The sequence below is a fragment of the Gracilinanus agilis genome, chromosome 5 (assembly GCF_016433145.1).
Source record: "Gracilinanus agilis isolate LMUSP501 chromosome 5, AgileGrace, whole genome shotgun sequence".
NCBI classification, from domain to species: Eukaryota; Metazoa; Chordata; class Mammalia; order Didelphimorphia; family Didelphidae; genus Gracilinanus; species Gracilinanus agilis.
Genome location: NC_058134.1, coordinates 233,613,810 through 233,637,934, shown reverse-complemented (window position 1 = coordinate 233,637,934; position 24,125 = coordinate 233,613,810). Strand labels below are relative to the sequence as shown.

At 35.6% G+C, this 24,125-nt stretch overlaps 1 long non-coding RNA gene across 2 annotated transcripts in view; it reads left to right on the top strand.

Moving 5' to 3' along the window:
* Nucleotides 1-24,125, top strand: part of LOC123249281 — an 87,558-nt gene that overhangs the window by 44,992 nt on the left and 18,441 nt on the right. The window contains exons 4-6 of one of the 2 annotated variants that reach the window (XR_006506371.1): nucleotides 934-1,038; nucleotides 2,018-2,141; nucleotides 4,396-4,524. This is a non-coding gene — a long non-coding RNA (uncharacterized LOC123249281). The remainder of the gene's footprint in view (nucleotides 1-933; nucleotides 1,039-2,017; nucleotides 2,142-4,395; nucleotides 4,525-24,125) is intronic. The other variant, XR_006506372.1, reaches the window with a different exon arrangement.

Below are 24,125 nucleotides of genomic sequence, written 5' to 3'. Positions count from 1 at the left end.
AGGTGCTTAATACCTATTGGATGCTGGAGATAGAATGACAGAAATAATGGAAGGAAGGAAAGAAGATAGGAAGATCCTTCTCCTTATCTCTCTCTCTTATATTCTAGTGGAAGCTGGGAGAGCATAAAACATTTATTTAAAAGACCTGGGTTCACATGCTCTCTCTGATACTGCTTGTGTAACCCTGGACAAGTCATTTTTACTTCTGAGCACCTTTGGTAACCCTTTAGGATTTACCTGCTCAGCCATTTACTACCTGTGTGATCTTGGACAAAATATTTAACCTCACCAGTCTCACCTGTCAGTGAAGGATCTTGACCAGTTGACCACTGAGCTCTCTTCCACTTCTAAAAGTCTTATAATTATGATCTGCCTATTCAAATCATCAACAAACTGCCATCTGTTTTGAAGGACACCATTCCCACAATGAGAGTGCTCCTGTATGGATGAAGTCACAAATCTTTCTCATGTTCATATTTACAGCATTTCAAAGTTTATAGTCCTTATCTGTGTTTCACTTGGAGCACATTTGTTCAGTCCTTTCTTTTTTAAAAATACATTTTTATTAATAGCTTTTGTTTCTACGCCACCTACATTTCCCAGTATATCTCTCTCTCTTCCCCTCCAAGAGAGCCATCCCTTGTAACAGAATAAAAAAAGAGGGGAAAAAAGTTCAGCAAACCTATTGTTCAGTTTCTTCTGCTATAAATGAAAAATGACAAAAAAATTGTGAAAAAATATATATAGGATCTCTCTTTTAAAAGGCAAAGTATGAGATTAATAAACCGTTTGAAAAAAAAACAACTTTCTACCAACTCTTTATTTTTAATGGGGGTTGATTGATCTTCCCTAAGGTGGAGTTGGCCTAAGAGGAATAGTACTAATTTTATTTATTGACAACCAGATTTCTTTTTCTCTTTTCTGCTTCAAAAGGAGGAATGGGTGCTTCATTAGGTGTTGGGAAAAAAATCTACCAACAGCCACCAAGGACTGGATCCCCTGGAACAACATACAGTTGGCAGCAAAATTTTGCCACAGGTGAGTAGGGCCATTGATTTTTCTTCTCTTGGCTGAAACAATGTGATGGAAAACATGGTAGCTAAATTTAAACTAGAAAGCAGGTTGAATTCAAAGCTTAGTATCGGGACTTTTGAGTTAGAGATCTGAGCTCTCATTTTTCAAAGAGTGCAAATATTGAGTGAAGATTCACATTTTTAAAAAAAATCAGCTTATTGATTTTTTCCCTGAAAGAGTTCTCTTACAGACATTCATATCTTAATTTTTTAAGCTTTCAAACATATATATTTTTTCCCACAACTCCCTTAGTTTATATGTTCAATGAAAAACATTTTAATGACTTGAAACCTGATGGAAAGGAGTGGGAAAGGTATTGAAATATCCTTAAGAAATTTGGAAATTAAAGATTTTTTTGTCAAACTGTACCATTTTATCCTTTGGGAAAAAAACAACAACATTCCAAAAATTCTGCTTACTTTTCCGGGCCTCCAGCTTTCTAATCCAAATTCTAAGAGCAAAATGTTTTTGTTGTTGTTGTTTAGTGTTTCTTCTTTTTTCTTTGAAGTTAAGTAAATATATGTATTTATATAAAGTGTGTATTGTTGTTCAGTTCTTTCAGTCATATTTGAATCTTCATGACTCCATTTTGGGTTTTCTTGGCAGAAATACTAGAGAGCTTTACTATTTCCTTCTCCAGCTCATTTTACAGAGGAGTAAACAGAGGCAAACAAGATTAAATGACTTGGCCAGGGATATACAGCTAATACATGTCTTAGGCTGGATTTGGACTACGGTCCTCCTCACTCTAGGACTGGCACTCTATCCACTGCTCTACTTAGCCACCAATAAAAATGAGTGTATGTTTCTGTGTGCATACATATATGTATAGACACATTTGTATATACACAATTGAATATACATACATACACTTATATATACATATACCAATATATACATATATATATTGATTCTATTGTCATTTTATTTAATTTTTTATCAGATCCAGTTGACAGAGAAAGTACATTCCGCAGCAGGAAAATATAAATTGTGTGTGAAATCAGCTAAAGAACATTTTGGATATCATTCAGCAGATTATTCCTTGCCCTCTTCCATTTTACTACAAGGTAAAGAGATTTATTTTGATTTGGCTACTTACAGAAAAAAAATATATGCATATCTATGATAATGGGATTAGTTTCACATTGTCATTTTTGGGTTTCCTTTTATTTTTTAAATAAGATGGGAATCATGAGTGGTTTAATTTTTAAAAACACACACAGAACAAGAAGTTATGCACAGATCTTACATACACTGTTCTTCCATCCTCGTTGGAGAGAATACCTGGTAGAGTTTCACTATACCATTGGGGTTGGGATTGAGAATGGATAGAGGCAGATCTTGTACCTGTCTCCACACAGAATGGAATGGAATGACAGATTGGTAATTTTATTGGCTCCATCTTAGCTCAGACACTAGCTTGTGTGATGTCTGGTAAAACAAACCATAGACCTCTTTCCTCATTTATAAAATGGAAGGTTTGTTTTCAGTGACTTTCAAGCTTCCATTCAATTAAAAAATCTACAGTGCTATGGAGGCAAGACTTAGGAACACCACACATTCTGTTCTCCCCTAGCCTTCCTTAGTCCTTGAAGGAAAGCTTTTGATACAGGACTTCCTAGTTAGATAGGTGGTGCAGTGGCTAGAGCACTGGGTCTGGAGCAGGGAAGATATGTTCAAATCCAGCTTCTGTGACCCTGGGCAAATCATTTAACATCAATTTCCTGAACTGTAAAATGGTGACCATAATGAGATATTTGTATAACATTTACTTGGCATGGCATAGTAGGTGCTTAATAAATTTTTATATCCATCATCAGTGGTTGAGAGAAGATAGCAACATAATTTATAGTTTTCCAGTGTGGAGTACTAATAAGTGGATTTAGTTTCCCTTTTTTTTTAAAATCAATTTTTTTGTTCATTTTTAGGGGTTGGATCAGATGAATGCTAATATTTCTTTCAGCTCCAAGTCTATGATCTCAGTTGTGTGACCCTCAGCAGATCACTTAGGCTCCCTAGACCTCAATTTTCTCATTTATAAAATGAGCATTTTGAATGAGATGTTCTCTGAAGTCTCTTACAACTTAAGATCTTTTACCCTCTGAATATGTCTTCTAGGGTGAGACAGTGTACCTTCGTAAGCAGATCTTGGGGTCAGAAAACCTGAATTAAAAATCCAACCTCTAACACATGTATTGGCAATTTGACCCAAAGGAAGTCATTGGATTTCTCTCTGCCTTAAACAGCTCTCAAAGGTTCTAAGTTGTTGGTCAGCCTAGGTGTTTAGTTGGTTTGGTTTTATTTTTTTAAAAAGAGATGTGGCTCGTGAATTTTGATGAAAAACAAACAAAAAAGCAGCATTTGGAAAAGACATTTAATTCCCATTGCTAATGAAATCATAGGTCCTGACCTCTCTAATACCCTCAAACATTTCTCAAAGGACCCTTTTAAGGATGGAGAAAGCATCTATGTGGAAAATCATAGGCCCAGTTCCAAAAAAAAAAGAGCTAATATATGAGTGGGGAAGACATAAAGGAGTGAAGGAACAGGGCTATATGAAGAAGGTCCTGGAAATTTGCTAAATTGATGAGTCCTTTAGGAAGGTCTCCCTCTCACATATATCCACTGCCATATATCCCAACCCACCATTTTTTTGTACTTTAAACTGGAAAGCTCTTTTATCACCACAACCCTGCTATTGTCCCAATTATACAGATGAGAAAACTGAGATTCTGTGAAGGTAAGTGATAGAGCTATCTATGGTCAGAGTTACTGCCTGAGGTGGGATTCTAACTGAGGACTTTTGGTTTTAAGTCTACCATTTATTCTACCACTCCACACTACCTCCCATAACTCATCATATGAAAGCTATCCATTTATTTCTCATTCACTTGATAAAGATTTATAAAATACCTACTATGTGCCAAGTACTACCATGCTCACCTGGCTTCCATTTATGCCACAATTTCATTTTCTTAACATGACTGTTCTCAGTGAACATATCATGCCAATTGTTATCACTTGTCTTTGGCTTAAGCATTTGTTTTCATGCTTTCTACTTGCAAGGGAAGTTGTAAGAAGTTAATTCCCATCAGATAATTTATGGTTAGTAAAACTCCTTGAATGCCTGAGGCAGAATCATGACATATAGAAGTCTGATAATCTTTGTCCCATTACAAACATGTTAAATGAAGGACAAAAATGGTGTTGACTCACTATGGTTTTCTTTGTTTGCTTTCCTGACATTTGTATTTGTATTTTTTTTGCTTTCTGTCTAAATCCTTCTTTTTCTGCATCTTTCTCTTTTCTATTGTGTTCCAGTTGACAGCTAAAGAGCAGTCTTAGAGCATGAAGGCGGCTCAGTGCCATTTTCTTGGGGCCACCAACCGAGAGTTAAGCTACCTAACGTTTCGAAAGCCCAGCCCATTTCACTCACAGCAGGCATGGCAGGTAAAAGCATTTCAATGGAAAAAAAATGCGTGATTCTAGTTCTTCAGATACATGGTCTAATGTCTAGCATTTGGCAGCTAGGCAGAAGGAGGCCAGAGAGGAGGGTTGGGAGAAAGGAAAGGGTATTGTGCCCCCAACTGATGACCATTTACTAGAACAAATGGCCATTAACTCTTCATTATTCTGGGCTTTCCATTTTGCATATTATCCATGAAGGAGTTCATACATTTTAGCTGGTGTTCCCTACAATTAGAATATAGAATTAGAGCTAGAAAATAATTACATAGGCTATATGGTTTAGTCTCCTTATTTTGTAGATTAAGGATATGAGAGGTCCAGGGAGAAGAAGGACTAGCCTGTGGACACAAAGGTAGTAAAGGTCAGAGGCATAATTTGATCCTAAACCCTCTTTGTCTAGATCTACTACCCAACACTCCTATCAGGGTGGAATTTTAAATACACAAGAAAATGTTTATTTTCAATTTAAATAAATTTAGGAATTAATCCTACATCTTGGATTATCTCTACGTACTTACCTCCTTCTGTTAGCAGGGATAGTTGAAAATCAGCTGTATTGTCTTTTAATATATACAGGGCACCATATACCCTCAAGTCAGTTTAGTTTAGCCAGTTGGTTATGGAGCAATATTCTGGAAATTAGCTAAGTTGATGAGTCCTTTAGGGATGTATCACTCTCTTACCTAACATAGCAATAAAGTAAGTTGGGTTTAGCCTTCCCGCGAGGTGTCACAAGGGGAACTATCATAATGACTTCTAATTCCTGAGCTTCTCTGACCAAGAGACTGAGGTTGAATAAGACTTATGTGGGGGAAGTGCATCTTGTGGGAAGTAAAAAAGGGAATTTGACCCTCGGCTTTGATATACATGCCCAGTGGAAAGTTTTTTTTCCCTCCCATTTGTCTTCTTCAACCTAGTGGGATAAGTGGAATTTCATTTCATTTCTCTTATTAGGATGTAATGGGAATGATTTTAATCCCAGAATCATTCTTGGGACATAGAATGAATCTTCTAAAAATGCTTTTGATATTCTACAGACTTTCCTATTGACCAACCAGCATTTTCATGGGGCTCTTCTATACTGAAGCCACCAATTTGATTGTGAGGCACTTTGATAACTATGGTCTTATTGATAGAGGTGCAGATTACAACTCCTACAGACCTTCTTGGACTCAGTGGCACTCTTTTCCATTTCTTGGCAAATCCTCTTCTGGGGAAGAAGAGACACATAATATCCTGGAGATCTTCCTTTAGATCTCTTGGCATGACATGGGTACCAATTGAGCACACTGACTGTGGTCCATCTGGAAAGATTAATTAGTAGTATGCATTTTGGGGGAGAAAATTAAGGCATTGAAAAGCTAGGAGATCAGCCCAGGCTCATAACAAAAATCCCACAATAGTCTGGTTTAGAAAGAACTAAACCCCTCTCCTGAGACATAATTTAAATCTGCCATCAGCTTGAGTACAGATGTGCTGGAAGAGAGATGACAAAAGCCTCCTGGATCATCTCAAGTTCAGGCCTCCAAGGGGATAACCCAAGGGTGTCATCTTACCTTGGAGCATAATCTTCCTGGTTGTTTATTTTATTATGTAGATAAATTAACCAGACTACTAGCATTGCTCATCTTATTGGACTGGGAGGGAGCAGGTGGATGGGACACTGAATTTCAGCAGGAAAATAGAGTATATATATTCAAAAGGGAATGAAACCCACTCACTGTTACCTCAGCTGCCATTATTTCCAGTGTAAGAACTCCCTCACTTGTTCTTTCCCCTCTATTCCAGAAAGATATGACCTCTTCTGAGCAAAGACACTCGATTTAACCCTAATTCTGCAATGATTTCATATATATATATATATATCATGGGAGATGTATCCATTGCTTTGATTGATTTTCTCAAGGAAGAAATATGAAGCCATAGACACAAAGCCTTTGAAAGTGACCCATTGTTTTGTTTCATAAAAATAAATGCTTCACTACTTTTCCTTTAATTTACTTTATTTTTCCTCCTTTCTCTTTTTGTATTTATTCTTTGTACACATATGTGCATGTATGTATAGGATGGCCCAAAAGTCTTAATGCTGTTTTAAACTTGACTAGGGCCATATATTTGCATTGAATATCATTCTTTTCAAAACCTTATTGTGTGAATTATCCCTTTGGACCAGAAGGAGAACTTCTACCTCAAAAATGCCATCAGAGAGTGATTTAGATACCAGTAGAACAGAGACCAATATTAAATTATTTCATTTAAGTTGCAAAAATAAAAGGAGAGAGAATGGATTGTTTTGCATGTGGTTCTGGTTGAATGACAGCAATAATAGAAATAATAATAGTAAATTAATCAGCAGACATTGATATAGTGCTTACTATATGCCAAGTTCTCTGCTAGATTCTTCATATAAAGTGGGAAAAGTTCCTGTCCTCAAAGGGCTTAAATCCTAATGTATCGATAATAGAGAAAATAACACCATCATCACCATTACAGCTATCTCAGATACTGACTCAGCTATGACCCCGAGAAAATCATTTAACCTCTCTGGGCTTTAATAAAATAAGGATGTTGGACCCTATGGCTTTCTGAGGTCCCTTCTTTATCTAACTCTTGCTCCTATGATATTATAGTAGCAATATAATACAATACTACTGTAGTAGTAGTCGTCGTCGTTGTCGTCATCGTCGTCGTCATGATGATCATAGCAGGTCACATTTCCATAATAGTTATGGTTTATAAAGCATTTTGCTCATAGCCATTTGAAATAGATGATTTGAGTGTTATTGCCCCCATTTGATAGACAAAGAAGTTGACTTTCATAGAAGTTTAGTGATAGCCAAGAAGCATTAAATATAAAATTGAAACCCAGGCATCTCGATTCAAAATCCATTGTTCTGTCCTCTATGCCATAGTACCTTCCCAGTGTAACCTCATTTGTTTCTTCTGCAATGATCCACTTCTCCAATAATCCACTTTTCCAATAAACCACTTAGCTAAGTTTAGAGTGCAGCTACAACCTGGGAGAGATGAGAAAGTGGATCCTTGAGGATGTGGAAGTTAGGACTGAGCTTGAATTCTGCCTCTGCTGCTTGCTACTTATGTGACCATGGTCAAGTCTTGTCCTTTCTCAGCCTCAGTTTGCTCATCTTCATAATGACAGCATTATATACAATGATCTCAAAGGTCCTTTCTCTTTCTAAACCTATCTTTCTGTTCAGTTTCCTGTATCACTGAATTGGTAGACCCTTGAAGGACTAAAGAATTTTCTGCCTAGTGTTTTCTTAAGACACCATAGACAGCAACTAAGACATATAAGACATGACTTCTGTCCTCAAGATCCTTCCAATCTAGTTGGGGAGAGAAGACTAGGGAAATGTTGTGAAATCTGAATATATGATTAAACATTTGTATAGCAAGAGGGAAAAATCTAAGGAAGCTGGAGTAGGTAGAAGACTTCATCAAAGAGTTAAGACATGAGGCTTTTAAGGAGGAATGGAATTTAAATAGAGAAGAGAAGGTCTAAGTATAAAGCCCTACAACTTGATTTCTCTGGGCCTCAGTTTTCTCATCTGTAAAATGAGAGGATTGGATTAGAAGATGGTCTCTAATACCTACTCCTGTTTAATTGTCTTTTGGCCATCATATTTCTATCAGGGAAGATGCAAGTTTCACAGTATTCTTACACACCTATGATGGATACACACTTTGCACTTATATGGCCATCCTTTTCATTAGAGTCTGAAAACATACACCACATTTTCATGTCCTTTTGATATTTTCATTTAGTGGCTTGTGGAGAAAAAGACAAGCTTGAAAGTTGTATTCTTAGAGTGTGAGATGATAGAATTTAGAGCTGGATGGCATCTGATAGATCATCTATTCTAAAACTCTACCCCCACCCCATCCTTTAGATGAAGAAATAAAAGAAAAAGAGGTTGAGTGACTTGTCCAAACCCTCATGAATATTAAGTACCAAATGGAGGCTGAGATTTGTAAACTATAGCCTGACAAATAAAGTAGACTTTAATGTTAATTAAGCTCCAATATTCGATGGACCTTGAGCTATAGAGAACACTCAGAGATACTGCCTAAGGATTAGATTCCTAAAAAAAATCCTATTTAGATAAAATTTTAACTTCCTGATCAAGTGACTATTGAGTTTTCTTTGAAGTCAATGGAATACTAAAATAATGGCCATCATGACAATGGGAAGCCCTTAGTTCTTCTAGTACATATATGATTCTTAGTCCAGGGGAATGTCTTAGTTTAAAGTGCAATCAAACCAAGTCTAGCTTTTAGTTAAATAAACAAAGCTTTGTTTAATCCATTAACCCAGCATTCTTTACAATACCTGCTGTATTGTTTTCATGACAGTTCTTCAAGGATACGTGTGGGTAGTCCCTGTGAAAATACAGAAAAGAAATCCTCTTTTTTTTGGCAGATGGTCTTTAAGAATTTCTGGAGGCAAAAAAACCCATCCACCTCCAGCCAACCTGGTATTGAGTCGTTAAAACTTATCTAAGCTCCTTAGAAAATAGACATATGGTCCATTAGCCTTATACAATAAGTGTTTCCAAATTCAGTAGTATCTCTCTGATGACATAGTTTTTTAAACTCAAGACCATGGTACAATGAAGCGTCAAAGGAGATGCTTAGTAGAGAATCACATTTTTAATCTTTAATAACTTCTAAATAAAAATGACCCAAAAACTCTCTAAACTCTATCACTAACAATGAGAATTGCCAGTGTTCATCTCTGTGCCTGCCTAACAGCATTGAATTTGTTAATAACAATATTCCATTTTCCAGTTTGAGTTTCCATCTCTTTACTGAAGTCTCCGACCTACTTTATTTTCCCCTCTATCTTTAGTTTCATTATCTCTGACCCGTGCCTGAAAATGAGTGAAGTTATAGCAAGAACCCTTATTTTTTCTTCTAAATTATGGTTAGCTTTAGAGCCAGGAAGAAGACATAGATTCAGGTCCTGCCTCTGACACATACCAGCTCTGTGCTCCAGGACATGTGACTTAACTTTTCAATGGCCTATGGAAGCTTCTAAGTCTATAACTAACAAGTAAGAGATCACTGAGGATAAAAGATTGCTTAACAATCTCAGCTAGTGGAAATAATGATGAGTCACAGGGCCTGAGTTTATGTCTTAACAATGATGCTTACTACCTATCTGACCTTGGGTAAGTCATCTAACATCCCTCTTCCTCAGTTTCCTCATCTGTAAAATAATGGTGTTGAGACTAACTGCACTCTTAGGTCTCTCACAAATCTAAATTTATCCTGTGATCTTTGCCATCTGCATTACTAGCAAAAGATCATGTTGCATTTCTTTCTCTGGAATGAAAAAAAGGAAAAATAAATTCCAAAAAGAATAGCATTTGCTAAACTAAGGCACTTATACTTATTTTTACCCTCTCTTAGGTACCTATCTTTGATTTCAGATTTCTATTTATTTATAGCCAGGCTATTAGAACAAAGGAGATTAGCTATTTATTTAGGTCTATTGCTATAACAAGGTTTATTCCTCCAAACTTAAAGCTGAAAGGTAGCTCCTTGGCTTACTTAGGGGGATTGAAGGAGGCCATGATAAAGGACATGATAGAAGGTGGATTATCTGGCTGAAAGCTTTGGTCACCCCTGTTAAGAACTCATCTTATTTTAATCTTCACGGTATGTTCAAATTCAATTCACATTTTTATTTTTTTCCCCCTTCCTGTAATGGCTTAGGGGAGAGTTTAATTGGAAAATACCCAGTTCCTTTTCTCTCTCAGGGGTTTACACTTTAAAATAGGTGAAATTTAGTTATTAGTGAAGTGCAAATTGTCTTGAGAATGGTGAGGAAGAAGCAATGCAACAATTTCCCTTAAGGCTTGAATAGACCCATTAGGAAAAAATATTAATACTTAATAGCTCTTATTATTATGTTCCCATCATCAAAACTACATGCCGAAAAGGTACTGTTTTGTAATTCTTGAGTAATCAGTAAGTAACTGAAAGTCCTTCAAATGGTCAACTGCCTGTGAAGACTTTGGTCCTTGGGAAAAGTTTAAACACAAATAGACAGAAACTTCTTAATGTCTTATCAAGCTTATCCATCAAGCTTGCCAGTCCACAGATCTGACAACTCAGTCTACTCCAAGCGATAACTGTGATAACACTTTGTCTTTTTTGGTACTGAATGATCCAAGCTTCTTTCTATGAATTACAAATGATTGTTTTCTTATGAACTACAAATATCAGTGTTGACAGTCACATTGACACTAAATTTTGCTACTCTAATACACCTTCCACTAGAATATGTGTACTTACAGGTAACACAGAAGACACTGATGAGGAGAAACTCATCTATATGGAACACATGTTTAATTTTGTCCTTTCTTGTTTATTTCTAAAGACTGAGCACCTTTTATTTAAAGGATTTCAGTTCAAGACTATCATTTCTCCTGCTATTATAATATTTAATATTCTAGATTAATTTCTAATTATAGAATTTTTACTATAAACAAATAAAATCTACATTTTTAGAGATAGTAGAAGAGGGCATAAGACTTCCCTGATATATATATATATATACACACACATATATATGTATATATATGTGTGTGTGTGTGTGTATATATAAACACATATTTTATTATCATGCAAAACATATTTCCTCGTTGGTATTGTTGTAAGAATACACTCATATGCAACCCAAACCCCAAAATAAAACATTAATTCCACTGATGTGAACGATAGTATGCTTTGATCTGCATCCATCTGACTCCAACAGTTCTTTCTCTATAGATGGACAGCATTCTTCATCATGTCTTTCAGAATTGTCCTAGACCTAGATCATTGCATTGCTAAGAGTAGCCAAGCTTTTACAGTGGATCATCATAGAATATTGCTGTTACTGTCTACAATGTTCTCTCGCTTCTGCTTATTTTACTCTACATCAGTTCATGCAGATCTTCCAGCTTTTTCTGAAATTATCTTGCTTATCATTTCTTAAAACCCACTAATATTCCATCACCAACATGTGCTGCAATTTTTTTCAGCCATTCCCTATTATATTTAAAAATCAGTTGTTAATAATTCTTTATACATGGCTTGTGAAGGGTTCCCAACCTCTGATTATTCTAAGGGAACTCTTGGGACAGAGACTTCCTCCATATATGCAAGTGTACTAGTTTCTAATTTATAATCTTTGAGCAGGAGTTTTTTCTTTTTTATTTATTTGTTTGTTTGTTTTACCATTTTTCTTTCCTGAATGATTAGGAAGCTGAAACTCAAACAAGTTATTTAAAAAATTGCCAGGGCCTATGCAGGTAATAACAAAGCTATGAATCAAGTCAGGATTATTTTACTGTGGCATGAAACTTGTTTTATAACATAAATTTATATAATATAGTAATACAATATATTATTTACATAAAACTAATTCATTCCAGAAATAATCTATGCCATTCTCCTTGGAGAATGGTTAGAAGTCTCATTCTCTTTTTATTTTTTTGTTCACAATATTTTAAAGAACTCTTCAAGACTGAGACAATATCCTTCCTGGTTTGGAAATGAGCAAAGTGGGCCCCCTTACCTCCTGGGATTTCAGTGATAAATTCAAAATGATTCCCTTCAAATGCTGACATGTTGAAAAATTGTCCTGGCTTACCCTGCTTTCTTTTTTGTTCCTCATTCAAATCTTGGAAGGTGTAGGCAGAGATATGTTAATTTATTCCAAGGAAGCTTTAAGACAAGACAAATATTTGGACATGGATCAGTTCCTCCTCTTTCTTGGATCCTGGTATGAGAAAGCACAAAATGTAGAAAACATCAAACCATTGGCTCCATTGACTTGGGTGTGTGTAATAAAAAAATCTGATGTGTTCCTAAGAAGTTTATTCTTTACATAAAAATTTATCAGAGACAAGAAAGCTCTTTCTCATTTCTCTACTCATTTGCTTTTTAACTGCATTAGTCCTTTAATTGCTTAGAGTTATCACTTGCATTCTGGTGTAGAAGATAATCAAGATAAGCCTTGGGGAGGGAAGAATTACAAATCAGTTTATGAGGACTCCATTGTCAGTGCCCAACAGCTCTCAGATTTTTTCTAGATTATATCTTTAATCAAATAACACTCTGTGTCTTAAGCATAGTACATGGCATCAGTTAAATGTTAAATAAATATTTTTCATGGATTTTAATAATGATAATTGCTCATTTAAAAAAATAATGCTTTACAGTTGGAAGAATACCCAAGATGCAGTCTCTTATGATCCTCATGAAAACCTATGGCTGGAAACTATAGCTCGGAGAGATTAAGAGATTCTTCAGGGTGACATAATCAATGAAAAGAGTTTATTAAACATTCACTATATACCAGGCACTCAGTGCTAGTGACACAGAAAAAGTATCTGCAATGGGAAATGAACCTAGTTCTTTCTCATTCCAAGTCTAGCATTCTATATGTTAGGCTTACTTAAGTTATAACCTTAATTTAGAGTCTATTTAAAAGTTTGATGGGAAGATTCATTTTTATTGATTTCCATGGAAATCATCCTTATGGACATGTGATTTCTAATTTATACGTTGTTTTTATCCATGAGAAAGGAAGGTAATGGATGGGATGTGTTCTAAAGGACTAGTAATACCAGTGGTTGCAAGGTGTTGACCAATTCACTGGCAACTCTCCCTCTCCTATTGTCCTCTGGATCTTTCCTGAGAGACTCTCTTAACAGAGTCCTCTAGTACTCTACTAAATTCGGATGAGAGCCAAGATGCAAGTACCTAATGTTAAAATTCACTCTATCTTGAAGTTACAGGCAAACCCTATTTACTTCTCTGAAGTAGGCAGGTCACAGTGCTGTACAGGTAAAGGAGAGAGTGTATAGAGAACTGCCTGTGATCTCATTGAAGTTTATTACTGACACAAGCTTGCAACTCCAGGGCCAGCACTTAGAACTTGTGACTTAGTTACTCTCTGTGTTAATTCAATTGTACATTTGGTTTACTTTGTTTTTTGTTTTGTTTTGTTTTGTTTTGTTTTGGTTCACTGATCTCACAATGACAGAAGGCTTATGGTGTTACTGATGACTTGAAAGAGCAGGGATTTTCTCTACTTTTCTTCAAGAGAAGCCCTTCCTCAGAGTACCAGTTAATGCAATGTTATATTTGTGAGGGGGTAGAGGAAGACAGATTGATAAAGGAAGGGATGGAGTGGGGCAGGAGGATGTTAAATTAATATTGCAATTGTTGAATGGTGGCAGAGAAAAAAGAACAATGAAGTCAAGGGAGGAAGACTTGAATTCAAGACCAGATTTTACCACTCGTGAGCTGCCTTAATTTGATTTCATTTTCCTCGTCTGTAGAATGGAGATGATGATACTTGAACAACCTGTAGGTTGTTGCAAAGTGCAGAGGTAACTATGTCATTGTCAGTTATGAATCCACTGGAGAGGCAGAAATTTAGTGGCTAGAATGCCTGGCCCTAGATCCGGGGTTCAATTCTTGGTGACTTCCACATGTTTATTAGTTTCTTTAATCTTCAGTTTTCTCATCTCTAAAGAGGAGTAAATAATAATGGTAGTGCCTCCCTCTCAGGGCTGTCATAGGTTCAAATAAACTCATATGGGTATGATATGATATGGCTTTTTGAACTTTGAAGAGCTATAAAAGTATCAGTTGCTGTTTGTAAGCCATTCATGGAAAGAAAGATGTGCAAGATCTTGGATAACAAAATTTCAGGGTTAAGAGGTATCTTAGAGAACACCTAGTTAATTTTACAGCTAAGGATCACTGATTTATGACTAAAAAGGGATATTAGAGATGATGAAGTCTAATTTCTTCTCTTTACATTTAAAGAAACTAAGGCTGAGAGAGATTGAGTGACTTGCCTAGGGTCATAGAGCTAATAAGTATCTGAGGTGGGATTTAATGTCTTCCTAACCTTAAATATGATGCCCTGGCCATTTAGCCACTAGGGTCACTCAGATAGTAAGTGGCTTCCAGTGAGATCCTTTGGCTCCAAATCCAGGGCACCCCCAACTATCACATTCTGCTCATTGACATATTTAGAGCCCTCAGTGTTGATAGTAAAGACTCTCACTTTTTTCACTGTTGCTGTTTTGATAGCAATAACTTTTATTTTTCTCACATCATCTTATAAATGAAATTGGGCATCCAATTCATTATAAAAATATAATTCATTATAAATAATCAAGTAAATTATAATAAATTATTGTAATAAAGTAACTTATGTAAATTATTATAACATCTAATTTCACTGTTACTAATGAGAAAATAACTTTTCAAAGGAATGAAAATGGGTAGATATAGGTATTGCTTATACAGTAATTAGATTACTCAAATTACCTGGTGCTTGATTTATTCCTTTTGACTTCCACTAAATGGCTTGTTATTGAACCGGAGGTAACTAGATTTGCTGGTTCTTTTTAGTTTAGTAGTTGCTGCTTCCAGAAACACTACATAATTATATCAGTGATCAGAATTACCTTTTTAGTTAAGAAAGCAATTCAGTTCATGAACTGTTAAATACTTACTCTATATTGAGCATCATACTTCGTAACCTCTGAATGCAAAAACAAAAGAGGAAGTTCCTGCCTTCAGGGAACATTTCTATCAGCAGTCAAGCAGTTAATAGGTACCTACTTGTCTGTGTGTGCCAGGGACAGTGGTAGGAACTGGGCATATCAAGACGAAAATGAAACATTCCCTCTCTTGAACTCCAAAATCTTGTGATTTATGAGAGACTTCTTAAATTTCGTAATCCAACGAATGAATCAATTCATTCAATCAATTGATGCTTATTCAAGGAGCAAACAGGATGATGAAGGGTCTTGAGTTTATGATGTATGAAGATCATATAAAACGAAGTTTTTTAAATGTGTATATGTCTGTGTGTATTTTGGAGCTCATTGGCAGTCTGGTGAAGCTTTTGTTCCCTTCCTCAAAATTATATTTTTAAATTTAAGTGAAATAAAATGCCCAAGATTACAAAGAAAGCCAATACTATTTAAATGCACTCATCAAAATTTATATTTAAAAAGAGTTTTTGGATACCAGATTAAGAAATGAGCTAAAGGGAATGGGGATTTAAACTTGGAAAAGAGTGCATATGATAACTGTGTTCAACGACCTCAGACAACCAATCTACAAGAAAGACACTGTTATCGAAGATGGATTTGATTTATTCTTTTGGATCCCAATAGGCAGAAGTAGCATTCACAGGTAGGGAGTGCAAAGGCTCAAAGTGAGAGCAAATTTCTTTATAATTGGGGCTTTCCAAGAGTGGAATGGTCTAACTTGGGAGGCAGTATTTTTCCCCTTTATTGCTGGAGATCTTCAAATAAAGTCTGAATAAGTCCTCTCTCGTTTAGTGAATTATAAAAGGATTCTTTTTTAGCTAGGAGTTGGAGATGATGGTCTTTGGTGTTCCTTCCAATCATAGTTTCACAGACAGATTATTCCAAATGTGTCTAAGCCAAATCTAATGTCAAAAAAAAAGCATTCTGTTTTTAATTTTTTTGTTTTTATTTTTAAAGTAAAGGTTAAAGATTAATTTAAAATAAGTTTATTAGTTTCTTTAATTTGTATAGTGAATATAATTTCCTTTATGATTGAGTATTCAGGAAATATTCACTTTTCAAAAGCAATTCTCTTGGTTGTTGCACTCTGTTATAAACTATACACACCTATGTCTGTGATCTGGTGATTTGACAAATATTTATTAAGTCCCTACTTTGTGCTAGGAACTAAGAATTCAAAGAAAAAAAGATAAAACCATAACTACCTTCAAGGAGATTATGTTCTATAATAAAAGGAAAGTAGTGAGAGACAGTATATATCTATGTGAGTCACTGTAAAATGTACCCAGAGTAAAGGAGAGCCATGATAATACAGAAGCTTTGTATGCCTCTAGAATTATCTCACTTTCTCTGAAGATTGATTCTTACAGTCTTGTGAGTATTATTAAACTTGTTGATGTGACTGGTGAATGATAAAGGGAAAAATTAAACCTTCCCAAGGTTTGGCTTAAGTGGTAATCAGCAAGAAGCTCTATCATGATTTCATCAAGAATTCTTTCTTTGTGCACGGATTTTTGTTTTTATTTTCTGGAGTGATGACCCTTGGGGATTAGCTTGTCTCCATCCATTTTTCTTTCTAGCATTTGAAATGACAGGTTATTCTAATGCCCAAATATTAATTTCTGTGGCCTATCCCTATATTCATCTGCCAACTTGCCGTGCGTTTTCAGGATTTCCATTATTTTGTGCTGAACCACTGGCAAGCTAAATTTCTCTAACGGGCTTCGATTCATTGCATTAAATGCCTGTACAGCCCTGGAAGATTTATTGATTTTTTTTTTCCTTAGCCAAGTGACAAATACTATTTTTGAGACTATAATAGAGATTGATTGCGATTTTGTGGAACGCAGGGAGAGCTGATCTCAGTAAGACAACCTTGGGGCATACAAAAATGGGTGAAAGGGAAGAGAGGAAAATCATTTGAATTAATAAAGAAGTTAATGAATTCATCTGCTTCTGATGAAGTTGGAGAAGCATTTTTTCCTAGCTGATAAAAGCTACTGGAGATTCCCAGTTACCATATACAACAAATACTTTTTGAGGGGTTTAGTTGGCTTTTTGGAACCATCATAAAAGAAACTAGTCGTAGTTTTCAAAGCTCAGAATCTAAGAGATACCAGCCAAGAATACTTGAATATATCTGAGAGTGGCACTTTTGGTGAAAAACATTTTTTTCAGTTAAGTTAGAACAATGGCTTGATGATGACAGTCTGAAATCAAATGCAAAATGTTAAGTAGTCTAGGGGGATCAGTCTACCTTTGTTATATTAATTGATTCACATATAGCATAAAAATAAATGGAATTGTTTCCTTGTCTTTTCTGTTTTCATTCTTCCTTGGCATTTATTTTCATTAATAAGATTTCTTATTATACCCAATGTGATTATGTTTTATAACATTTGCCATACTCCCTAGTAGCTTTTAGCCCAGGGTATATGGAAAGAAGGAACCCTTGGAGGGCTTTAAGTACATAAAAGGGAAGCTGTTAGACTCCCTGAGAAAAAAGACAAAAGAAAATAAGTGTAAGTTGAAATTTAAAGGATTTCAATCAGCTGTATTATATAACCTCAGGCAGGATATTTCTTTCCTCTGTTTAAATGCATTCAAATCAGTTCAGGAAGTATTTAAAGCTCTTACTATGTGCCAGATACATAGGGCTTGGGATACAAAGCTAAAAATGAAAGAGTTCTTGCCTTCAGGAACTTTACATTCTGCTGGAAAAAGGGACTCTTTACCTGGAATCTATAGACCCACCAAGCAACCTGTGCATAGTTGTTGGGTTTGTTTTGTTTTTTGTTTTTTTGTGGGGGGGAGGAAAGGAGCTCTGTGAACTTGGGTAGGGGAAACCTGAGTTTTTCAGTCTAATTTGCTTTCCTTTTGGTCTTATGAATTTAATTTCATTCGTTGGAAGAAAGGAATAAAAACACTTTTGAGGAGCCTGTTGGCTTCACAAGGTAGCCAAAGGGGACAATGGCTGACAAAGATAAAAGAAAAAGAAAAAAAAGTTAAGAACTCCTGTACTGGAGTAATTCAATATGCCCACAAGACAGCTGTGTTTGAATCCCATCTCTCACCCTTGCTAGCTGTTGGACCCAGCGTTTCAGACCATCAGTTTGCTTATCTATCAAATGGGAATAATAAGAAGCCCTGCCTTAAAGGGCTATTGTGAAACTGAAATGAGACATTGTACATCAAGTACTTTGTAAAACTTTTGGTCCTACAGCAATGTCAAGATTGGTGGTAATAGTGGGGATGTTGCCATTGATAAGAAAAAGATCATTAGGCAAAATTAAGATCAAACTTACCTGGGAAATAAACTTGTGCCTTCAAGCACTAAAAAACTTTGTCCTGGTTGATTTAGATAGCAGGCAAATTGAAATGATTAACTTTAGTTGAATGCAACATATCCTTGCTCATTCGCCTTTAGAGTACGACTGGACTTACAAGTCTATTGGGATAGGAACTGGACAAACGATTTCATGAGTATAGGGAACTCCTTGATAAAGAAATTGATGTAGGCTGTTAGTTTCTCTGTAACTTACAAACTTATTGAATTCTTTAGACAGAGTCGCACTCAGCCAAAAACATACATAAGGGTCCTTGCAGGCTGCATATTGAGTTAGCTTTAGAATATATTATTACCTATATCATAATTTTTAATTTATTTTAATCTGGTAAATATTGTAATTGGGAGAGTTGTGGTCCATGGGTTTGATAGCCTCAGGCCAGAGCTTTGGATAGTTAGGTGAATTGCCTAGAGTTATATAGACATTGTGGATCAGAAGCAAAACTTGAAAGGAGATTTGCTGGGCTTCAAGAGTTCCCTTTGTTCTATTCCCTTGTAATATTGTCATTTTGAGAGGCAGAAACAGACAGAGAGGCAGAAAGATAGAGAACAGAGATTAAACTCTGATATTATTTTCTTCCACATATAGTTTTCTATGTATATGTACATGTATAGGGGCATGTGTGTAGATAAATGATAGACAAGTAGGTAGAGAGAGAAATAGCTAGGCAAACAGCAAGATAAAAAAACCAGTAGAAAGATAGCTAGAGATAGAGACATAAATAGGAACAAATGAGAGAGAGAAAATTGATGAATAGATGGGATAAACAAATGATAGACGGATGGGTCAATAAATGATGGATCTGGACAAATCCATTGAATCCTGCTCTTCTTAATTAAGTATATATGAACTCAAAGACACAGAGCATTATGTCAAAGAGGAAGAAGAAGTTTCTGGAGATAACAGGATTATTGCTTGGCACCTCTGTATTTTCAAAGATGGGAAAGGTATCAGGAAAGGTACTCTGACTTTTAAGGGTTGTGAGGTAATCAAATAAAAAATTAGCAGACCTGATAAGAATAATTTACATTCCTCTCTATATGTGAGGCAATGGGTTCTGAAGTTTGCATGCTATTTTCCAAACATGATCTCCTCTGGATCTCACAACAACCTCCAGGCATCCTCATTCCTATTTTACACATGATGGTGTGGTTTCCAGGAGGTTAAATGATTTTCCTTAGGTCCTAAATAGTAAGCCTCAGAGGTGGGATTTGAACTTAGATCCTATGACTTCAAAGGATCCAATGCTCTTTCCACTCCCATACTGCAAATCATGAAGGACTATTTTTAATGATCTGTGAATATCTGGCATGCACTTAATATGGTATTCAGGCACTTACTTTCTTTGCATTTGCTGAATCCTGGGGCTTAAAAGTAGTTACTTTTTAAAGGATTATATTGCTAAATAATATTATATTTATATTTTTCCACCTCCTCAAAATGTAAATAAAAGGATAGCTCCTTGTTCTTAAAAATCCAAGCAATTAAGAAGAATACAATTCACAGCCTTACCCAGTGATTGGCAAAGTGAGAAATAAAAATGGAAAAAGAAACTATAAGTAAATATCATCTTGCTTTGATAAAATTTCCCCTGAAAATGATGGGCTTTCTTTTGCTCTCTAGGAGAGGAGAGGCAGTAGGAGTCTGAAGTTGTAGGTATAATGCTGGGCTTGTAGTCAGAAATTCCTTTGCTCACTTTATAAACCTGGGCTAGCCATTTAAATTCTCTGAAATGGAAGCGAGGCATAGAAACCGAGATTTGTATTAGTGGAGGGCAGACCCACACCAAAATTCCTCCACTTTTATGAGCTCGCATGTCCATCTAATATATCCCTGTTTGTTTTAAAAAAGAAAGGAAGCTCTTCTTGTTTTAAATGTATAAATCAACTTTATTGACAAACATCAAATGAATTGGAAATGATTGTAAAAGTGATGTAGAGGAATGATACATTATATTCATACACATATATAAATATACATAGAGAGAACACATATGTAATATTTAAATACAAGTTGGTGAAATGGCCCTCATCTGAATTTTGCTAAGCAATTAAAAACAATCTAAGAAGAAACAAAAATCCGAAACAGAATTTTTATAGCTTATCAGTCTTCAGTTTTCTCTGGAACAGTTATTTGTATTAAAAACAAACCTGGGTGAAGTTGCCTATTCAATGGAGAATTATCTAACTGACCATAAAGAGATATCAACTTTGTTTTTATGTAACAGACAACATTTCAGTATATTCACTTAAAAGTTGGGATAGTACATTCTAAAATAATGAATGGACACATATATCTCTCATAAACTGTTCTTGGAAGAGTTAGGTCTCCCCTGTACTCTGGAAATATTGACAATGATTGAGTTACTCAGAGAGACAGTGTAATGTAAGAGTCTAAAAGCTGAACTCGGAGCTAAATAGACCTGATTCCAAATTCCACCTGTGACACATACTGACTGTGTGATTCCAGGCAAGTTATTTGATCTCTTAATGCTCTAGCAATCTTCTAAGACTAGAAAGTACTGGGTGATATTAATAAAAAGAGGTCTTTCACCTGATATTTCCCCCTATCAAAAGAATCATAGGTCCATTTTCCCTTTGCTTGGTAAATATGACTAGGTTAGTGAGATTTCAATAACTTATCTGTGATTGATCTGAGTAATTTTAAAGCTATTTTAAAACTTGAGATTCTGAGAAGTAGTAAGTAATGAAAAGGGAAATCACATTCTTCCCCCCCCTCTCATTTTCAGATGCTATATTACTTCATGAATCATTTAGCTTTATAGGGATTATTTGACATGTTCAGAAAGTCCAAGATCCCCTTTTTATTTCTATTACAAAGATAAACCTTCATTGAAAATTTATTTGTTTGAATTATCCATTCCTATAGACTCTGGAAGGTTGTATTTTTATATGTATTTTTTACAACACACAAAAAATGGTCCTTTTCCTTTTTATTATGACTTTTAAAAAATATTTTAATGTCTTCCTTGGAACCAATTAATCATTGAGTAAGCTTTTATTAATCATCAGCTAGATACTACTAACTACTGGAGAAGCAGAGATGAAAATAAAACAGTCCTTTGGGATCTTAAATACAATCAGGATTTACAATAAAGTGTATAAGACTCAAAATGGTCAACAAAAGTGAAGTTTTCTTTCTGTATTCCTTGGACCTACTTCCTTTTGGAACTATTGAGGTGCTGCAGGGGAGATCTCTTTGTAAAAATGTTCCTTTATTGTTGTTGTTCAGTCTTGTCCAATTCATTGTGATTCCATTTATAATTTTCTTGGCAAAGGTCCTGGAGTAGTTAATAATTTCTTTCTCCAGTTCACCTTACAGATGAGGAAACTGAGGCAAATAGGGTTAAGTGACTTGCCCAGAATCATACAGCTAGCAAGTATTTGAGGTCACATTTAAATCCAGTTCTTCCTCATTCCAGGACCAGCACTCTATCTACTGTGTCATTCTCCATTTGGTAGAACTTCTTTTCCTAAGGTGTAGTCTTAAACTTTGGTTCTAAATGATTAAAATTTTTTCCTAATCATTTCAGAGACCTAACTGTTATTAGTCTCCACTGAATAGTTAAAAAATAAAAACAAATAGCAACAACAACAACAAAAATTAAACCCCAAGACCATAGGTTTGGAGAAGGAGTCATTAGACTTTAGTCAATTTAAATCAAATTGAAAGATATATCTTGTATCAAGTGATTTTGCTTTAAAGAAACTATGAAGTGTTATGACAAGTAATTGGACTTCAAACCCAGCCATTCTTGAAAAGTTTACAATATTTTTCTCCAGTTTTAAGATTTTATTGGTGTAGTGAACTTTCGGGAAAGGAAGTCACTCTACCATGCAGATCTGCAACTGCCTTGCAAAATATATAATAAATATCCAATGGTAATTATCCAAATGGAGAGAGTAAGGAATAGAGTTCAGTTAGCTGACTTTTAAGTCAGGAAGACCCATGTCTTCAGGTTGTGTCTCTTGATCCCATTAGAGGGAAAACTCTCTCTCAGTGCCAATCAAGGACTGTTTTTGCAATAGAGAGTTCTCTGAAGACCTGGGTGATTAAATGATTTGCCTGGGTTATTACAGATGCAAGAGGTGAGACTTGAATCCTCTTTCTGACTTTCAGGCCTTCTCAGATAGAGAACATATTGTTTCCTTCTTCCTATTCATTTCCTATTCTGTTTTCTTCTTCCCTTCCTCTTCCTCATTTTCTTCCTCCTCCTCCTTCCCTCTCCCTCTCTCTCTTCCTTTGCCCCCCTCTCTTCCTCTTTTCTTCTCCCTCTCCTTTTCTCTTTCCCCCCTTTCCCCACTCTCTCCCTCCCTCTTCCTCCTCCCCCACCTTAGATTTCCATTGTTAAATAAAATGACACCACTTAATAGAAAAAATGCATGAGTCCTATACATTTACATTCTAATTTTTACTTTTAACCAAGTTATGATAAATACAAAAAAATGTGTTTTCATCTCAAAGAAATCATGTTGCATATTCTGCAATTATTAAGTAAAGATAGATAGTTGTTGAGTGAGTTGATATCCTTAATATAGTCTGGTTAAGTCCTTGCTGTGTAATTATTAAGTCTTTTTGGTCACCCCTTCATAATGAATAATCTAAGAGCTGCTGTTTGCAGGCAGTAGATAACCTGGAAATCAATGACATCAGGCCTTCATAGATCCTGGAAGAGATTATCCTGCCAGCTAAAATGAGAATAAAAGATGGGCTTGTAAATAACACTTGTGGAGCAATCACATTACCAAGGTATAGGAGGAGGGAAAAAAACCCCAAACTCAAGTAACAACAACAAAAATAAAAAAACTCCGGCTAGTCTAGAGCAAATAATTGAACACTGATTTGAAGTTGAAGTGGTCAACTGTCATTAACTAATGAATGGAAATTTGTTGAAGTTCCAACATATGGAGAATTATGAGAAGATTATAATAAAAGAACTCTGAAACTGTGGAAAATTGAAATAGTGGTTATGGCTATGAGGCTGCTATTTCTCTCCTAGAATGGACACTTCATGAGTTATTATCTTGTATTAGTAACTAGAATTCATTTTGCTGCAAATATTTTGGACAGGACATTCTTATTGTTGAATCTCTTCTCCAAATTGCTCACTGGATGATAGCTTGAGTAACTTTTAAGGACCCTCTATCTCCTAAGGAGCAAATGAATCATGTTCTGCATCAATGAAAGGGGTAACCACACTGAGGAAGAAGCATTGAAATCATCTAGAGATGGTTGCCCCAAGCCTGTTGATAGAAGGAGATCTTCCTCTGGTCTTTTACTGTTTCCCAGTTCAGTCACGATACTACCACCAGATGATCTTTGTGAAAAAAAAAGTCATCTTTTTGGAATAGTAAAACAGTCATAGAAACTCAGAGCTGGAAATCCAATAGTAGTTCCCCCAACTCACCCCAGTTGCCTACAGGATAAATTTTTTAAAAGGAGTTTAAGGTATTTCCCCAGGTTGTTCCCAGCCTTTCTTTTTATCCCTTCCACACTACTTCTCTCTTTCTTACATCCTTCATTCTAGCTAAGCTGTCTTTTTTACTATCTTCTTTTAGAAAAAAAAAAGAAGGAAGAGAGGAAGGAAGGAAGGAAGGAAGGAAGGAAGGAAGGAAGGAAG